Source organism: Homalodisca vitripennis, chromosome 7, assembly GCF_021130785.1.
Source record: "Homalodisca vitripennis isolate AUS2020 chromosome 7, UT_GWSS_2.1, whole genome shotgun sequence".
NCBI lineage: Eukaryota > Metazoa > Arthropoda > Insecta > Hemiptera > Cicadellidae > Homalodisca > Homalodisca vitripennis.
Window position 1 is genome coordinate 105,644,107 of NC_060213.1, and position 21,364 is coordinate 105,665,470.

The following is a 21,364-nucleotide window of genomic DNA, read 5'->3' on the forward strand; positions in this document are numbered from 1 at the left end:
CAGAAACTTCACTCTTATCACGGTTGGCTTCTTGGCGGTTTTTCTATCAATGTTAGTTACCAAATTAACCACACACAATCCCTTTTATTTTACTAGCTCCAATTATTTAATCCTACTGTGGCTGGTTTTATTTATTCGCTAAAGAAATTCTTAAATTACATTTCCGTGTTGTGTATTATTTTAGCAGCCATTTTTATGTAATATAGGTGGCGAGTTAAACCTATACTGTATTTGAAAAGTCACGATTTGATATAAATTTACATAAGTAAGTAACAATAATATTAGTCCATGTAATTGTATCCATATAAGGCTGCCTCAGGCATTATAAATCCGAACTTTATAGATCCAATAGAGCTAAATTTGCTGTAAAAAAATAAAACTGCTGTATTTGATGCACTAGTATTTTTGCGTTATAATTACTGAGGTACAAGTAATATTATGACCTGAAATCAAACAAATACGGTTTGGAAAACAATAAATGTTTAAAGATATTTATGAATTAATTATATATTACGTTTGACACTTGTTAAATGAAAGTTAAATAATTTATAGTGGTGAAATAATTTATTTTTGGTTTGGGGAAAGGGGAAGACATAGTTATAAATTAAAAACATTATTTTGATTACATTACAGTTTTAATTTTCTGATAGATACAGAAACCCTTCACTGATCAAAATGTTATCTTATTTGTTTCTCTTTTGTATGAAAGATATTATAGCAACTGAAAAAGCTAAATTTCCTTACCAATATTATGATTTAATCAAATAAACGTGAAAATAAACAAATTAATTTTGATGACCTGATTAAGAATAAATAAATTCAAATTATTATAGGAAAGTGACTGCTCCAAGTTCCTAACTATTAAGAAGAATCTAATACTAGATCACCAAGATAAATTATTCTTTTCCACAATATCAGAAAAGTACAAAAAATATCTTAAACAAGACTTTGCAAGTAAAGAAGCTTCGCTCAGGTTGCAAATGAAATTTCCAGCGTACTGCTCATTTCATTCTAAAGATGTCCTGCAGACAGACAGACTGTAATCTAGAAAAGAATTTTTTTAACTTTCCCCGGCAGACAAAAGAGAAATTCTTCCAGTCTACTGAGTAATAGGTTTCGATGACGCTCAGCGAAATCCCATGGATAGACGTGCACCATTGCTCCACCTAGGACTCATCCTTGTCTATGCAGAACTAAAGTTTCATACAAAATTTAAAATCTAAAGACTACATATTCCTTGAGATATAAGAAGGATAGTTAGCCAACATGTTTTACTATGTTCCAAGTTAAACAAACCACATGATTGTGCTTAGTTTGTTTACACATTTATGTATTCTGTGATTTCCTCGTTGCAATCTTGGTAAACCAATTTAAAACATGTTGGCTAACGCTCAGCCAAATCTCATGGAGTGACATTCACCATCATAAAACACTATGTTGCCTATAATTTCAAGTTCATAGGTAATTAATTTTTGAAATGTCGTCCGGATAGACAGGAAAATGACTTTTTTCCAGTAACTCGAGTGATAGGCTTCGCTAACGCTCAGCCAAATCTAATGGAGTGACGTTCAACACCATTAAACTCTATTTTGCCTATAATTTCAAGTTTATAGGTCAATTAGTTCTTGAAATGTCGAGCGAATAAACAGGAAAACAACATTTTTCCAGTACCACGAGTGAGAGGCTTCGCTAACGCTCAGCCAAATCTCATGTGTTGACATTCACCATCATAAACCTCAAAGTTGCCTATAATTTCAAGTCTATAGGTCAATTAGTTCTTGAAATGTTGAGCATATAGACAGGAAAATAACTTTTTCCAGTACCTCGAGTGAGAGACTTCGCTAACGCTCAGCCAGTATTGATAATCCACAAAGTAATCTGTTACTTGTAAAGGAATACGTGCGTGATGACATTAGTTGTTCGGTGACCGGATGACCGCTATCGGCGACTTTGGACGTACTGATAACAGCAGCGATAACAGTGTCTGCCGCTGCCCACCGCGCCTTGCCGCCTGATAACGTTCACCGCACGTTTACACTAACAGTAGACAATCGTTGTAACTTTCCACGTACTGTTGTACCACTTGTGTTGAGAAAACACGCTTCGTTCTCTATGGCTAGGTAAAGTCCTAACAATACAGACAAGGAGTAATAAATTACTCTGTGATTGGTGTGGGTAAATGATGGATAAATTATTATAGCTGTATATCACAGTTTTACGAATATTAAAAATACAAATTAGAGAACATATTCACAACATCATCAAGTAACTATGATGGGAAGGGTTGATTCAATGTGAATGTTGAGGTTAGCTCCAGTTCACCTTCCTCTTAGTGCAGCGTCTGGAATCTAACGCTGTCGCAGACTTGACTTCTGGTATCCAAAAATGTCGACAAAAAAGCAAAAACAAAATATAGAGCAATCTAGGTAAAGACGTATTCTTATGTTCTTTTCAGGTGAAAAATTGAGTGCTCTACGATCTCTAAGCACGATGGATTAACTGAGTGTTCTACACATAACGTAGCTATGGTTGATTCTATGTGCATCAGATTCCATATGCTGCACTAAGAGCAAGGTGAACTAGAGCTAAGCTCAACATTCACACCCATAATTTAACGTTAATATCACAACCATTTTAAAGGTTTGATATAAAATCAACTAAATTAGATTGATTATTGATTTTTGTAATAAATTACAATACTATTTCTACTACATTACTATTTAGATGTAACAAATACAAATTTAAGCGATGTGCTTTCATAACAGGATTAAAATCTACCTGTTATAAAACAAGAAGTACGCCACACCTAATTTCAAATATTATAGATGATATCATTCTCGAGATGTTCTGCGGATATATACACACACAGACAATCATACAAACAAAAAGTTAACACGAAAATGATGCATTATAGGACTCATTATTGTAGAAAAGAAGTTCCATCCAAAATTTAAAGTTTACGTATAAAATCCTTCTTGCAATATCTTGCTACACGATACATTCAAAGTTTTTTTCATTAAAATGGGGTTTATAACACTTTGAAATAATAAAAGTCCGCACTCCAAGTTACTATACAATGATGTTGCATGTGTTTGAATAGGTTTAGTTAATGTCACATGTTTGAATCGTTTATGGGTGTATTGATTTTGATTACAAATTTATTTATTCTTCTATTTTCTCGATGCCATTGGCACATAAGCCTAATGTAAAATATTCGCTACTGCTCAGCCAAATTACATGGAGTTACATGTCACTCATCATCGAACTCATTGTTCCTCATATAGAAATGAAGCTTTATGCACAATTTCAGTTAAAGGTCAGTTTAGAAAGGGCGTTTCATAAGTCACCAATAACATTTTAAGGGGAGATCACCTGACTATCCCATGAACATGGCAACATGGTTGTAGTAAAAGTAGCTTATAGTTTCCGAGAAATCAACACTTTTTTAATCACAAAACTACTACTCTAGTTTAACATTTCATGAACCACTTGCACTTGCTATAAAACTACGTGTTTTGTTATAGTTTTTGCTTTAATTAAAGTTACAATAGTAGAAAACCTCGTGCAAATGGATAATATGTGTCACTGTTTTCTCATTATAGTGAAAATTATTTTATTTCACGGTATTTTACACAATCGTGCTACTGATTCTTAAAATATACATAATATATAGTTCATACTTTTAAAGAAATCTTAACAATTATAGTAGAATATAAGAGCAAAATCACAGCACATTTTGCAGCTAAGTTTCAACTACAAAAATGTGACAATTCTTTATTTCTGTTTTAAAGATCAGTGATTTTATGCACATCTAAAAAGCCTTAATTACAATAAATAGTATTTAATTCTCCTCTCAGACATATTGCGTTCTGTAAGATAAAAGGTGTTCTCATGCAGTGAATAAATAGCAGTCATTATGTAAGGTTTGCTGGTTACATCATTATATAATTTACGTAATTATTTCATCAGAATTGTATGCAATTTTCAACGCATTCCTATAACACAGAAGAGCTTGAAATTTACACGTAATCAAACCCAATGTATAAATTACTGCTGTTTAGAATTTATTACAAGATATAAGTATCAGGCCATACTACGCTGAAATTTCATGTAAAGTTTTTTGTCTATAATGCCTTTTATTCTCAAGATGTCCTTCGTACTGACAGACAAACAAATTGATAAAGAAAATAACTTTTTATACCCTAAGAGATACAGAGAGAAATAGGCTTCAATGATGCTTAGCCAAATCCTATGGATAGCACATGAGACATGCACCATCTTAGAACTTCATGTACATTTACAAATTAAATTTTATCTAAAACTTAAACAAATTAAATATTATTCGAAATATCTTGCGGGTATGTGCTAAAATGTTACAAGATTTTACTCAGTTTCCTAATTGAATTATTCTACGATTTTATCATTCCAATCATGGTCATTCACAAGATCAATATAAATTGCTTCCTAACGATCAAGTAAACCCTAAGGGGGACATGCACTATTATCGAACTCGATGTTGTTTATATATAAATGAAGCTTCGTGCGAAATTTCAAATCTATAGTCTATTCATTCGAGAGATATCATGCGTCCAGACAGAGAAACACAAATGAAATCCCCCCTCTATCTTAAGTAATAGGCTTCACTAACGCTCAGGCAAACAAAGCATTTCATTATGTCATGATTGTTGCTTCACGTTTATTTTAAGTATTTTTTAAACCATCTCTCATCCACTTTAGTAAAAGTTCAAAATTTCTTCGATGCACTCGTAATGAAACAGAAATGAAAAATCATTGGGTACTTGTCCGTAAAACATTCCGTAAGTACCCAATGTTCACACACTCAAGAATTACACTGTTATTAAATCACGTTTTAAAAATTTCAGGAAATTGAAGAATAATCTTGGAGATAGACTTCTTTGTTTTAGTCAATTATTTTGAGTTTAAAATGGAAGTTTCCAGATAATCATGTCATCTATCATTCTCAAACAATTTAAATTATTTTGGGGATTGGATAATTATTTTGTTTTTCTTTTAAACAAAAACATATGTTTTTATTAATTTTAAGTACTACGAGAAGCTAAATAAATTAGAATCACCACCTAAAAAGATTTACAATAGGGTAGAGTAATTTAACTATGTTAATTGTTTATGTTTATATACTTTACCATTGAATATTCAATTATAGTCAAATAATGTTATTTTATTGCTCTGAGTACTATTATACAGGGTATTTAAAAAATATGGGGTAATTTTCTGGGATACGGTTTCAATAGGTAGAAATACAGTATACAGTTCCTCTGACGCTATGGTCTATTTCGCTTGGTTTTGAACGTTTTTATAAAATAAATTATTACTGACGGTTTAGTTAAGACATTGTAAATTTTCAAGTTTGTATGTCTTATTAAAATATAACGATAGGTGAAATAAAAACATATATAGTTAGTAGTTTCAAATAGCGGCCATAAAAGAATTGTAAAGTAAAATGTCATAAAAATCGACGAAAATATAATAAAACTGTCAAGTAAAGTAAAGATGTCTTATTTTACCAGACGAAGTTAGGGCTAAGAGGCCCTCTCTAACACCTAACCTGGGGACCAACGGGTTAAAGGTGACTTAGGTGACTTCCGAAACACAACAAACGCCTTGCCAGGCGAGATGTTTGCAAGGACAGGATCACTCAGCAGTCACCCATCCAAGCAGCAGCCACGCTCGACGTTGCTTATCCGATTATTTGCGATAACCGTTGTACCCGCTACACTGCGCTAGTGGCAACAAACAACAACATTAAAGCAACAAACAAGAACATTAATACCTTATTTATTATGAACGGAACGTAGTCACTACTCAGGATCACTCCAGTTATAGAGAAAGTGTGAAACTTTGTATTGGAGGCGATTAGTACAAATTTCACCATAAGACCACACACCGCTTTCCTGAAGATGAACCTCACTAAATATCCAAGTCCGTCAACTAAGTGGCTTACTGTAAACCCTCCCCTGAGTTGTTCTTCAATAAACATAACATATGTACACTCAGGATCGAAATAATCTTCGTCACAAGCCCGAACGATGTGACTACTTTCATCGCGCTTGACAAGAACAACCTCATTCACATCCAGAGGGCGGTGAGACCCCTGCTGAGACCCGGGATTTCGAGACAAGTTGCAGAGATAACGGTGAGGTTGATGGCATCGGCATTGGTCGCACTGTTGCAAACATCCGGGTCTTCTAGACTGCGTTTCTTGCACTTTTGAAATTTTGGGCTTTTACAGATTTTTCCTTTTGTGAATAAAAAATAAATGTTATCTAGGAGTTTTATTGTTGATGGGATATTGTGAAGTTTGATCTAATTCTTTAAGGGATGGACGTATGTCATTATTTTAATAATTTTGAACTTTAAAAAAATATTGTTTTTGTGCAGTATGTGCTTTTCCTAGTTAAAACGAAACAAGACAAGCATATTCGGACGTTAGTCGGGTTTGAGTTATTTTGATGGAATAATTATAATATTCGCCATTTTGAAACGGGTAAAAGGATTTTGTAAATATTTTATTTTCCAAAAGTCTACCAAAGATTAATACAATTCTCAAGTTTCTTCCTTGACCATAGACCAAAGACCAAGTTTTAGGACGTACCTTAGTTTGAAGATTTTGGCTCATTTTTATGTGTAGAAAAAGTCTACAATTACACTAATCTTCTTTAGGTAAAGTTAGGTTAGTTTTGGTTCTTAGTGGAAACCAGTTTATTGGTTGTTTGTGTTCTGAATCAGTTAGGAATCCAATGATGAAGGATCCAGTGAAGATTAGAAAATACACTGATAAGCAGTTTATTTACAATGAGTGACTACGACAGTAAATTTACCCAAAGAAAATTAATGTAGACTTTATTGAAACTTTGACGACTTATTATTTTAGATGGGAAAGAGATAGCGATCTCTGGTTTTCACCATTCTTTAAGTGTTTCAATGCTCTTCAAAATGAGGAAGGTTTACGTTTGAAGTTTTTGAGTTGACCCCAAAAACCCCGCAATTTTGGGGGACACAACAAATTTTCAAAATCATCAAATAAAAATTCTTTTCCACATTGCACCACTACCCAAACGATATCTCCTTATATTAACTTTAGACAAAAATAGGGGGGGGGGGAGTACTGACTTTTATTCATCCTGTATATTTTTTATAAGCAGTAGACATTTCTTTAGTACACGATCATTAAGTAGCTCTCGAGAAAAGAAAACGTGAAGTAAAAATGTGACATGGCCGGCTTATGGGCGCACATCTTCCCTAGAGTTTGAAATTAAGTAAAATTTCCTATTTTCTACGCTGTTATGAGGATTCCAAATTTTCAGCATTGTTGAGCCGGTCTGGTTCCTTAGCAAATGTATACTTACAGCGGAAAAGCCACAATAGCACAGGTGTAGCAGACAGTAGGCCTAGCCTGCCTTGATGCAGGATGACTTGACAAGCCAGCGGAAGGTGGGCCAAGCCACGGGTCACATACATATTGATGTAGGTCTACACCACGCCATACTTGCACCTCCACTGTAGCTGTATGTGGCGTCGTCACTGGCCGACACAAAGCACAAATACATTCCACGCGGCATAAACTATAAACTACAGCCAGTTTAGTTTTAAGAAGGATCTCATCTTGCTTTATATGGTGGATCACTCAAGATTTGCGTAGGTTTAGGCGAAAATTTAACTTTTTCATCTGCAATTTATGTTCCTTTTCACTTGTAGTAAAAACATTTTCTATTAGATCCTACAATTTTATTTTTAAATTCCTGAAACTTTACTCTTCTTTACTTAATATAATCATTTATTGTCTACCCTAATATTCTTCTCGTGAATAAAATTTTTGTTATAAAAAACCTCTTCTAAGACTTTTTGATTTTGATGTTATCTTTCCTTTGCATATTATCCTACAGTTATTGGTATTTGCTAAATCATGTAGCTGAAAGACATGTTCTTATTCTAACATATAAATACAATGTAAATACAGAGTATTGATATTTTTGGACACACTTTTAAATCATTTCTTCACGGTAATTTAAATATTGTTCTGGCTGATCATGTCTGGAATGTGATACTAATAATGCATAATAAATTGATACTATTATTGTCGTAAAGAAAGTAGGTAGATGTGTCAGATATTTAGATAACTGGTGGTTATTGTGGTGGCGAGGGTAATTTTATTTCAGTTGTTTGAAAAGACGTGATTTATCTCCAAAATCAGGGAATGTTTCAATTCTTCGAATATGTAATAAGCGTGGTGATGTAGGTTTGAATACAGATTGGTTTCACTTAAGATTAAAACGAAGCATACAGCAAGCATTTAATTAAAATTCAAACTCAACAACATCTATCTTTTTTAATTAGAATCTGGTGTTTGGTGTTCTCGATTTCTAGCCGAATAGATAATATTCTTAGAACTAAAATTTACACAGCTTTTTTCAAAAAATGACAGATTCATTCCAAATACACTATCAGTTATCAAGTGTGAGTTAGGCCAATCACTAACAAAAAGTATTCGATTTATCACAAGGCATCAACCGTTCATTCAAATTAGCTGTTGACAATGGTGACTTCAACAGTTTAAATCCATTTTGGAACTGAAAAGTCAGTTATGACTTCTTTTTCAAAGAATGAGGTATATGAAAGCCATTTTCTCACCATGAAGTTCGTGATAATTCTGGAATATTCCGTGATTGTCTTCCTGAAAACCATTTATTCCCAAGTTGGATGGCTTATTTGCAACAGTGAAGTTCACATAATAGAGTTTGTAAAAATATTAAAGCTATCAAACTATTATGAATCAGTATCTAGATGTACCAGCACATATGCAACCCGAACTGACAAAAGACGATGTTATTAATTTATCTATTACTGGCCACACAATCCAGATTAGCAGTTCATTTCCTGAAGTGGTTTTGCTCACTTCATATAATCATTATAAGGAGCTTCACTTCATTAAATGATCCTCTTCGTAATAGCCCCAAAGGGCAAGACACTTTTAGCCAAATCAATTATATCGATACTTAGGTCATTTCTGACAAATGACTTTATTTGCAGCGTATTGTTCGAAAAGGCGGATTTAGGGTCATAACGCCCTGTCTTAAAAAACTCTAACATAATAATAACGTTTCTTAAGTCAAGTAAAACTGATACAATATTTGGGGAAAACATAATTAATTATGTAATAAAGGTTTCATTAAAAATTCCATAGAGGTTAACTCATTCATACACACATTCGTTACCACTACATTCATCCTCCAAGACCTACCCCTAATAACCCGTCGCTGACATCTTTACTTGCAATCGATCTTTCAGTAAGGCTTCAAACCGGTTTTGACACAACTTAAGTTGAGGTTCGGTGGCGAGGAATAAGAAGCATTGATGAGGCCATTCTTGTCTCTCTTACGCTTGTTTCAGAAATAAATTTGAATTAGTCAGCCAGATATCTAGGTTCTCCAAAGCTAATAAAATTTTCTAAAATAATTTAGAATATAAATATGCGCGATATAATTGTCACATCTTATATCAAATACAAAACATAATCAGTAATTTGGTATCATTGAAAATTGTTAGCGACTCATATAATTGATTACAGAGATACAATATGAAAAATTAGGAACAATCAGTGTTTTTACCAGTAAAAGTTTCACACGTTCTAGTAAAAGGTTATGCATACTCTTAAGTAAGTGTACGATATCCAAGAGTAGAGTTCATTATCAAACCCATATATTTTACTTTGTCGCAGTATGGAAGACACGTTGTTCACAATGATTTTGGGCACATTATTTGTATCTATAAAGTTCTGAAGTCGTGAGTTTGTTTTCATTAAGCTTCAGTCCGTGTTTTGTTGTCTATTCCACAAGTTTTTGAATGTCAGGGTTTACGTTGCGTATTGTTGTGCGTAGATCACGGACCCCACAGTGAGCGTAAATTATCAAATCATCAACGTACATGTGATTCTAATGAATGCAAGTAATGTACCAATGTCAATTACGAAAATAAAAATAGAAAAGGTCCCAGTATTGTACCCTGCGGCACACCACATGCGAACATTCTCTAGTCAGTTAATTCGACAGCCACCCTTCCACACTGCCACCGATTTGAAAGATAAGATTTAATGCAGGCAGTTATGTTTTAATCTGAGAAATGAAACAATGCCAAAACGTTTTCTCCTTCGCATGGCAAATGTCATCAATACTTCTGAAAAACCGTTGAGTCCAGTTTTTTTTATGGAACATCATTCTCTCTTTGAATGCGTGTCTTACATATTTCAGAAATATCTAATGAGGCAGGGTTCTTAAAGAGGAGTTCTACGTTTATGATCTTATCGGTCAATCCAAGTTTTAGCCCCATTTCACCTACCGCTTAGTGCAGGATTTGACATCTGCCACTGACACCTGATGCACACTGAGAACCTGAAGAGACAATCGGAACTCTTCATCTAGATCACACTAGATTTCTGTTGAGTACACCAAACGAAACTCTACTGTGGTCAAAACGAGGCAACGCAAAAACAACTAAGAATTCATCGTGCTGCCGAAAGTGCTTTTTGAGTACTGAAATCATGGCACGTACTAATTAGTATTATAAAGGTAATCTACTCTATTATTTATGTCCTGCTGAATCCCTTCAGACGGACGTGGATTCCAGATTCCAGGAATTAAGTCTGTGACAGCGCCAGATCTCAGATGCTGCACTGAGCGGAAGACGAAACGGAGCTCAACATTCGCAATGAATCAACTCTTTCCACCACATTTGTGTTATGTATGTACCACACACTTCTGTTAGTCCACATTTATATACAATCATATTTGGCTGCTGAGAGTAATATATAACAGTTCTCTAACTCTAAGGAATTGACTCTCAAAAACCAAAGAAATTATCAACGGTATTATACCAAAAGACTATTTTCCAAATTAAACCAGGCGATTCACAAGGATACCTTTTGGAATAATATGAGATTGGATATTATTTTATCTGAAATTGAATCCGATCGATCCGTCAGGTTTAGTGTCCTCGATAACATACAAATCTAATCACGCCATGCAACAAACTTTGTCACGCACAAAGACCTAGACCAACAACTCGTCAAAAACTTTGCGATGGATTTGTTCAGTACAATTATTATTTCATCTCAAAGAGTTTCAAGACAACTAATTTCATTCGGACCAACTATTCGGTTTCTGCGATGCCTTACGCTGGAAATGATATTTCAATCTCAAGATCACATGCTCACGTTCAGGTAATGTTGTCAAGATGAGTTGACCTAAGAAAAGCCACAACTGCATAGAGCTTGACTTATTTAAGGCATTAGCTCAGGTCGTTAACAAGGAGAAGCGATATTGTTTACTCATTTACAGATTCGACAGTTAATTAATTGTATTTGCATGATTCCCGCCCTAAATTTGGTCGACGGATCATATTTTGAACGGTTGCTCCAGTGAGTCTTCTGCCCTTTATCTCGTCTGTGGACTTCCTGTTGATATGTTGACTGAGGGCTTCTTAGAAGAAAGCTATTCCACTAAATTCTTGGAATGCATCTTGTCATACGTCTGACAGGATGGCAACGGCTCACATTTCTCACAAATATTACACATAGTGTAGGGTCCTGCGTAACGTTTTGGCCTATACCATTCACATTTTTCATGTGGTATCTTACCTTGTGCCAACAATAAAATTGTGCAAGTTTACACTCCTCAGACAGGATTTGTCCAAATCTTAGCAAAATCAAGCTTCAGAAAGTTGAAGCTCAGCTAAAAATATCATGAAGGTCAGCATAGTGAATCTTCATTGTCTGCTGTTGATCAAAATGTATTTAGATTGCATCAACATAGAACAGCAGCATTCGGACAGTTTTCTTCTCTAGTTGGTGTAATCAGCTCCCTGAAGGAATTTAGAAATTACAAAATGAAATGAAATGAAAAAAAAAATACAAACAACAAACAAAACTAGTAAACAATAAAGATAAAAGTTAAAATTTTCAGACAATCAAGTGAAAAATAAATGTCTTTTAATCAAAGAATGCTGTTTGCCACCAAACCAAATATTACCGCCTAGTTTAGAGATCATTTCCAGAACATAAAGAGCTCACCAGACATGTAGAAATAAAAGCAAAATATGAAATACTGAGAAGAATTGTTAAAGAGTAATTTTAACACTCATGTGTAGCTGTGGTATGAAGGAGGTAGAGTTTAGATCACATTATGGGTCTCAACTAAATTAATTTATTATAATTCAACATTGCAATTTAACTACATGTTTTTTTTTTCAACCAAAAAGCCTTTATTACAATTTCATTTAAGTTTATTCGTTAATTCTGTCTATATTCCACAACAATATTTTATTGCATAACCTTTTCGTATTAAACATAATCCAGGTCACAAGTGACATGTATAGGTTTATTGAACCCTATTTTATTATTCCTTACGGATCTTTCTATATAAAAGAGTAATTTTAATATGTAGAAGTAATTATTGTTAAATATATTAATTTTAATAATAATGTATAAAGTCGGAATAGAGTAAGTTGTAAGTTATCAACCAGTATTTGACAGTTTGTAACTATATTCTGAGTCCTTTCTCAGTAGGAATAATTGGGTAGATTTTAAGACAGCTGTATAAAGTCGGAATAGAGTAAGTTGTAAGTTATCAACCAGTAACTATATTCTGAGTCCTTTCTCAGTAGGAATAATTGGGTAGATTTTAAGACAGCTGTATAAAGTCGGAATAGAGTAAGTTGTAAGTTATCAACCAGTATTTGACAGTTTGTAACTATATTCTGAGTCCTTTCTCAGTAGGAATAATTGGGTAGATTTTAAGACAGCTGTATAAAGTCGGAATAGAGTAAGTTGTAAGTTATCAACCAGTATTTGACAGTTTGTAACTATATTCTGAGTCCTTTCTCAGTAGGAATAATTGGGTAGATTTTAAGACAGCTGTATAAAGTCGGAATAGAGTAAGTTGTAAGTTATCAACCAGTATTTGACAATTTGTAACTATATTCTGAGTCCTTTCTCAGTAGGAATAATTGGGTAGATTTTAAGACAGCTGTATAAAGTCGGAATAGAGTAAGTTGTAAGTTATCAACCAGTATTTGACAATTTGTAACTATATTCTGAGTCCTTTCTCAGTAGGAATAATTGGGTAGATTTTAAGACAGCTGTATAAAGTCGGAATAGAGTAAGTTGTAAGTTATCAACCAGTATTTGACAATTTGTAACTATATTCTGAGTCCTTTCTCAGTAGGAATAATTGGGTAGATTTTAAGACAGCTGTATAAAGTCGGAATAGAGTAAGTTGTAAGTTATCAACCAGTATTTGACAGTTTGTAACTATATTCTGAGTCCTTTCTCAGTAGGAATAATTGGGTAGATTTTAAGACAGCTGTATAAAGTCGGAATAGAGTAAGTTGTAAGTTATCAACCAGTATTTGACAGTTTGTAACTATATTCTGAGTCCTTTCTCAGTAGGAATAATTGGGTAGATTTTAAGACAGCTGTATAAAGTCGGAATAGAGTAAGTTGTAAGTTATCAACCAGTAACTATATTCTGAGTCCTTTCTCAGTAGGAATAATTGGGTAGATTTTAAGACAGCTGTATAAAGTCGGAATAGAGTAAGTTGTAAGTTATCAACCAGTATTTGACAGTTTGTAACTATATTCTGAGTCCTTTCTCAGTAGGAATAATTGGGTAGATTTTAAGACAGCTGTATAAAGTCGGAATAGAGTAAGTTGTAAGTTATCAACCAGTATTTGACTATATTCTGAGTCCTTTCTCAGTAGGAATAATTGGGTAGATTTTAAGACAGCTGTATAAAGTCGGAATAGAGTAAGTTGTAAGTTATCAACCAGTAACTATATTCTGAGTCCTTTCTCAGTAGGAATAATTGGGTAGATTTTAAGACAGCTGTATAAAGTCGGAATAGAGTAAGTTGTAAGTTATCAACCAGTATTTGACAATAATTGTAGACTATATTCAGTCCCTTCTCTCAGTAGGAATAATTGGGTAGATTTTAAGACAGCTGTATAAAGTCGGAATAGAGTAAGTTGTAAGTTATCAACCAGTATTTGACAATTTGTAACTATATTCTGAGTCCTTTCTCAGTAGGAATAATTGGGTAGATTTTAAGACAGCTGTATAAAGTCGGAAGGATAGAGTAAGTTGTAAGTTATCAACCAGTATTTGATTTGTAACTATATTCTGAGTCCTTTCTCAGTAGGAATAATTGGGTAGATTTTAAGACAGCTGTATAAAGTCGGAATAGAGTAAGTTGTAAGTTATCAACCAGTATTTGACAATTTGTAACTATATTCTGAGTCCTTTCTCAGTAGGAATAATTGGGTAGATTTTAAGACAGCTGTATAAAGTCGGAATAGAGTAAGTTGTAAGTTATCAACCAGTATTTGACAATTTGTAACTATATTCTGAGTCCTTTCTCAGTAGGAATAATTGGGTAGATTTTAAGACAGCTGTATAAAGTCGGAATAGAGTAAGTTGTAAGTTATCAACCAGTATTTGACAATTTGTAACTATATTCTGAGTCCTTTCTCAGTAGGAATAATTGGGTAGATTTTAAGACAGCTGTATAAAGTCGGAATAGAGTAAGTTGTAAGTTATCAACCAGTATTTGACAATTTGTAACTATATTCTGAGTCCTTTCTCAGTAGGAATAATTGGGTAGATTTTAAGACAGCTGTATAAAGTCGGAATAGAGTAAGTTGTAAGTTATCAACCAGTATTTGACAATTTGTAACTATATTCTGAGTCCTTTCTCAGTAGGAATAATTGGGTAGATTTTAAGACAGCTGTATAAAGTCGGAATAGAGTAAGTTGTAAGTTATCAACCAGTAACTATATTCTGAGTCCTTTCTCAGTAGGAATAATTGGGTAGATTTTAAGACAGCTGTATAAAGTCGGAATAGAGTAAGTTGTAAGTTATCAACCAGTATTTGACAATTTGTAACTATATTCTGAGTCCTTTCTCAGTAGGAATAATTGGGTAGATTTTAAGACAGCTGTATAAAGTCGGAATAGAGTAAGTTGTAAGTTATCAACCAGTATTTGACAATTTGTAACTATATTCTGAGTCCTTTCTCAGTAGGAATAATTGGGTAGATTTTAAGACAGCTGAATTATTATTAATTTATTTTTTAATATTACGATTAATATTTTATAACAGCAACAGATAACTCAAATACTATTTGAGATACAACAAAATTGTTTATTACAATATGTTAAGGCACTATAAGCATTCCGGAACACTACGTTTTATCTAGGTCCATAAATGGAGTTTTGATTTTGTTTTAAAGTTTTAACGGCTGCCATATTGAAATGAAGTGGTGTACCAAGCTAGGCACTTCTTGTACGTGGCTGAGAAATATTTATTAACAATATTAATTTTTGTAAGTATCAACAGGCTTCAATACTCCTTTTGTCAGTTCTTCGTGATTGAAAATTATTATACTTCTTTTCTAAAAATGTAGAAAGTGTTATAAGCATCCCACTGAACCTTTTCTCTATGCCCATACAAATTTAGTTGTGATATTTTAAAAACTTTAAACAGCCACCATGTTAGAAAGAAATAACGTACTTGCTAACCTAGAACTCAAGCGAGATATTTCTGAAATCGATTTTTGTATCAAGTGTCAACTTGGGCTTTTTAGGACAATTATAATTTCAACAATCCGCATTATATAGCATAGATTATAAAGCATACCTATATAAACTTTGTAACTGGGTGTGTGTGGGGCCTCTAGGGATCATGTTCAGTCAAGTTACGTAGAAAATGTACTAGTCCTCCTCCGTAGATTAGTGGATACAGTCTCAGCTCTCTAACTGACAGATCACGGGTTCAAATCCCGGAGAGTTCCAATCAGACATAGGCACGTTTAATAGAGTACTTTTCGCGTAAGCATAGACACGATAAATAGTGTACTTTGCGAATAAGTACCAGTGTAAAAAATAAATATCAGTGTACATCGAAGCCACTATAGCAAGCGATTGTTATTCGATTGTTACTATCGAACTATTCAATATATTATCCAAATTCTATATTATATATTAATCGTAAGGATCAAGAATTGTTATAGTACATTAACAACAAAAATAATACATAATAATTTTTAATTACATAAATTGAACAAAATAACAAATGCAACTATGGCCTAGACCTACAAATCAGAAATGTTACAATATTTTTTTTAGATTGTGCGGATAGCAGTGAGCAACCACTATTGTGAAGGCAGTAACCAAACCCACATGTATATCTAGAAATTTATAAAATAATTTCCATATATTTATCATTATTTTCATATTCTCAACAAATTAGTTACTTCTCGCTGTTTATTGTTTACATAGAAATTGACTGTAAGTAGGAATCATGTGTTTTTTTTTTAAATTCATTCGGATGAAAACAATCCAACCATTCGATAACAACCGAATAAAGAGTGTAGGCCGTTTATTAAAGTCTACCCATTGAAGCTGGGGTTTAAAAGAGATAAACAAATTGTCCTTGTGTGCTACCAAGAGGACAATTGCAATAGGCCGATTTGTGTACAAAATCTATCTAAAATTGCTGTCGTAAACTTACAATTTTTAATTGGTTCATTTCTAACTTTACTTCACTGAAAATCCGCACTACATTTTTATTGATAATCGAATGACAAGAATACAAATTATAAAATACTATACTTTTTGAAATTACACACATACCGGTTCATAAATGCTTTGCCAATGGACATTATTTCGTTTTCAGGTTAACCTCGCCAGCTGTTAGGTTAATACTGAATAATCTCTACGTAAAAACCTTCTAAATATAGTTATTGAGATTTATAATCAGCTGATAATCGAATAAGGTCACTGCGTTAATAAAATTAATTGACTTTCCGTGGTAGAGCCATTCAACACGTGGAGTTAAATTATAGAAATTTACCTAACAATAAACGGTATTTGCTAATAGAAGTATAAATACAAAAATGTATTATACCTAATGTGTTATTAAGAACTCATAGTTTCTTTTCACGCGTCACATTGCGTTATTGTAACCCAATATGTTAGTTAAATCAGCGATGTGTTTGCGAAGAATTTGGGCAAAGGTTAATTTGGTAATTGATTAAGAATTGATTTTGTTTATGATTTATAAAACACACTTGCGTAGTACGGATGGATTAATTCAGGTCTATAAGATACGGGATCTGAACTGTTTTATCTGCATCGCTTAAATACTCAATATTTAACGCGCTTTACAAGGAGCAGAAAATAGGGTTTGGATGCGAATTAATCATATCTTTAAAATGAGAATCTGCAAGAACACTACGATAAAAATTAGGATGAAAGAGTGTTTGAGGTTTATGATTATTCTAATTGAAGCCCATATTAAAACTGGCTCTTAAAATGGTTATTTCAATATCCAGGAAGCCACAATTACTTTTACCTTTTCAAAATACTTTCTTGTCCTACGCGTAGGAAATTGGTGACTTAGAGTACAGATGTGTTTGTGCCTCTCCAATCAAAATTCCTCAATACTGGAGGCTGAAGAAGTTTTATTGCACTGGTGTGGTGACGGAAGGAAGGGGAACGTTGGAAATGAACATTAGGATGGATATCCCGAAGCTGGGCCTCGCGCCTCGCAGACTCGCAGCTCGACTGTAACGGAGGAATCCGAGGATCGCACTTCCAGTTTTTATAGCGATGGTCTCTGATGGCACTGCGGGGGCCACGACACATGTGCTGCGACCTGGACTGTGGAGGAGTTTTTGTCCCGCGTTCCGGTGTCCGCCCATGCGGGACACTGACAGGGATGGGGAATAACTGTTACCGAAGTGGATGTTTCTATTATCGCACAGATGTAACACTGGGTTTAAAATGTGCTAAGATTTATTTTGTCTCTGGCTGTAGCCGTATTAAATATTTTAGCATACTTTAAAATTTGTAATTTTGATTAGTAATTTAGCTCCATCTTTTGTATGTATCTTTTGAGAATAAGTTATGAGTTATCTTCTTAAAATCGTGTCCTTACCTATCCGTCCGTGAGGTAACTCTTGCGCGAAATGTCCTAGACACTTGAAACTTGGCAAATTAATAGGTTCGTTCTTCTTGGTCCAAAGAAGATGCCTATAGATTTTAGGATAAAAATGGCATACCTCAAAAGGTATGACATATTACCTCTAATATAACCATAACAATCAAATTATAATCTGATTATGAATTATTGGACTAGTCTACTAGTGTATGATTAACTTTGTATAATGTACACTTGTCAGCTGTTTTGTTATGGTTTCAGTAGATTAGAGAAGTTAATCCTAGCTAAGCCTTCTCCACAAATGTAACTAAGTTACGCTTAATTATTTTTCTTTTCTCTTTTAATTACCAACAGTTTTTGTTTTAAACTGATATATTCCGCCATTAAAATAATTACTTTTTAACTTTGTTTTATATAACTTTAATGTGTAATATGTATTGTTGCCCTCCTCCGTAGACTAGTGGATACAGTCACGGCTCTCTAACTGAGAGATCACGGGTTCAAATCCCGGGGAGGTCCAAACATGATAGGAATAACAGCCACAGTGACCAAAAACAAGCTAGCACAGCCAAGAGCTGAGGCTTAAAGGAGAATAAAAAAAGTTATTACCACCCGACAGGTTTTTCCTAATATCGTATCGTTGTCTGTCCATGTATAACTTATAATGGAGTTACTAAAGACTTGAAAAAAACTTACAAAATTATTCTAGATTTAATTATGAACACTTTTAAAAGGCACCATTTTGATAGGGAAACTGATATTACTGTACTTATTTAGTTTTTGCTATTGGCTTAAGCTAACTGCCAAGTATATAGTGATTATCATTAATCGTTTTCTAAATGAATTTTTTTTAAATAACGTACGGACAGAAAACCACTAAATAAAGCAAACTAGGAAATATGAACATTTGCTTATTTTTGTGTCTACTACCATACTCTCGCGAAAGGCTATAAGCATCATTGGGGTACCATAGTGATGAAGCAGATGTAGAAAAGTCTGTACCAAGTGACACAAACAACTTGTTTGGTGAAGTCCAGATTTGACTATGATCGCGGGCACAAGACGTTCTCTCCCGCACACGTAACAGTTGTTATCTTGTTATTGTTGACTGGGAACTGTTTGTCTCCAGTGAGGATGGCTTCGGGGTGTCTTTCTCTTGAGCCCGCCGTCCAGAGGCTGGCTGACAAGACAAATACCGCCCTCCCGCCACGACAATCAAAGTCCAGAAGTCTAAACTAGTATCCATGAATAATTTATTACAACAGTATAGCCAGAGTTTTGATTTCGAAACGAGACCTTTGTAGAGAAGGGCGTGCAGGGTACACTTTCAAAATTAAAAACACGCCCTACCCTACAAAGTTCATCAAAACCCCTTAAGAGCCTTCTGTGTTGGCGGACATTTTATGGTAGTCCAATAAGAACAATGCATTTTACGACATTACTTTTACACGTAGAATTGTGGGGGATGTCTAATTTTCGAGATATTGTTAATATGCATCCAACCGCTTATTAATTTGTCGATATTTTAAAGTTAATTCAGAAAAAATGTGGACTCTTTTTAATGTAATTCATCGACGAAATAGCCTTGGATTTCTTGGGTTCTTATTTATGCCTTTAAAAATAGACACTTCCCGTAACACTATGGTCCAAAAATAATCGCATAAAGGGTATTAGGTTTAAATATTTTAAATATATTAAATATACAAAAATATTTCTTCAAGGGAAAATCTCAAAATCGTTTCACTACTACCCGACTGTTGGCTTTCATTACAGTAATATTAATAACCCAGTTCCTATAACATGCTGTAAGCATTCCTGCATTCTGCAAGCAGGATACAATAGTTCATTACTTACAATTTTAAGGAATCTAAAAATCTTAATCTTTAGTTTGTCGATACTTTAAACTATATTCAGAAAAACATCTGGACTCTTTTTATTGTAACTCATCGATGAAATAGCATTGGATTTCTTGGATGCTTATTTATGCCTTTAAAAATAGACATTTTCCGTAACGCTACTGTCAAAAATAAGGCCATTAGGTTAAGAATATATCTTTAGGGGAAAACCTCAAGGTCGGTTCACTTTTACCCGGCTGTTAATAATATTGGCTTTCATTAAAGTAATATTAATAACCCAATTCCTATCACATACTGTAAGCATTCCTGCATACTGCAAGCAGGATACAAGTTCATTACTTGCTATTCTAGTTGTTCGTACAATTTTAGAAAATTTAAAAATCCTAGTCTTTAGTTTGTCAATATTTTAAAATTTATTAAAAAAATCTGAACCTTTTTTATTGTAGTTCAACGATTAAATAACCCTGGATTTCTTGGATGCTTATTTATGTCCTTAAAAATAGACACTTACTGTAACGCTACTGTCAAAAATAAGCGCATAAAGATTAAAAATATTTCCCTGAAGAAAACCCTCAAGGTCGGTTCACTATAAACCGAGTGTTAATGAGACTGCCTTTCAATAAAGTAATATTAATAACCAAATTCCTATCACATACTGTAAGCATTCCTGCATTATGCAAGCAGAATACAAATGTTCATTACTTGCTGCTCTAGTTGTTTGTAAAATGTTAAAGAACTAAAATATTAATCTTTTGTTTCTATATTTTAAAATTTATTCGGTAAAAATCCGGACCTTTTTTACTGTAATTCACAGTTAAGTAGCCTTGGATTATTTGAATGCTTATTTATGTCTTTTTAAAATAGACATTTCCCGTAATGCTACGGTCAAAAATAAGCGCATTAGGTTAAGAATATTTCTTTAGGGGAAAACCTCAAGGTCGGTTCACTTTTACCTGGCTGTTAATAATATTGGCTTTCATTAAAGTAATATTAATAACCCAATTCCTATCACATACTGTAAGCATTCCTGCATTATGCAAGCAGAATACAAATGTTCATTACTTGCTGCTCTAGTTGTTTGTACAATGTTAAAGAACTAAAATATTAATCTTTTGTTTCTATATTTTAAAATTTATTCGGTAAAAATCCGGACCTTTTTTACTGTAATTCACAGTTAAGTAGCCTTGGATTATTTGAATGCTTATTTATGTCTTTTAAAATAGACATTTCCCGTAATGCTACGGTCAAAAATAAGCGCATTAGGTTAAGAATATATCTTTAGGGGAAAACCTCAAGGTCGGTTCAGTTTTACCCGGCTGTTAATAATATTGGCTTTCATTAAAGTAATATTAATAACCCAATTCCTATCACATACTGCAAAACATTCCTGCATTATGCAAGCAGAATACAAATGTTCATTACTTGCTGCTCTAGTTGTTTGTACAATGTTAAAGAACTATTAAATTAATCTTTTGTTT

At 33.6% G+C, this 21,364-nt stretch overlaps 1 protein-coding gene across 2 annotated transcripts in view; it reads right to left on the reverse strand.

The window, feature by feature from the left end:
* The window catches only part of LOC124366137 (ejaculatory bulb-specific protein 3-like), a 101,491-nt gene that overhangs the window by 45,646 nt on the left and 34,481 nt on the right, over positions 1-21,364 (reverse strand). Inside the window, exon 1 of one of the 2 annotated variants that reach the window (XM_046822443.1) lies at positions 7,389-7,649. The exons of the other annotated variant lie outside the window; for it this stretch is intronic. The gene's annotated coding sequence lies outside the window, so the exon portion shown is untranslated. Of the gene's footprint in view, positions 1-7,388; positions 7,650-21,364 lie in introns of those variants that run through there. 2 annotated transcript variants of the gene reach the window in all.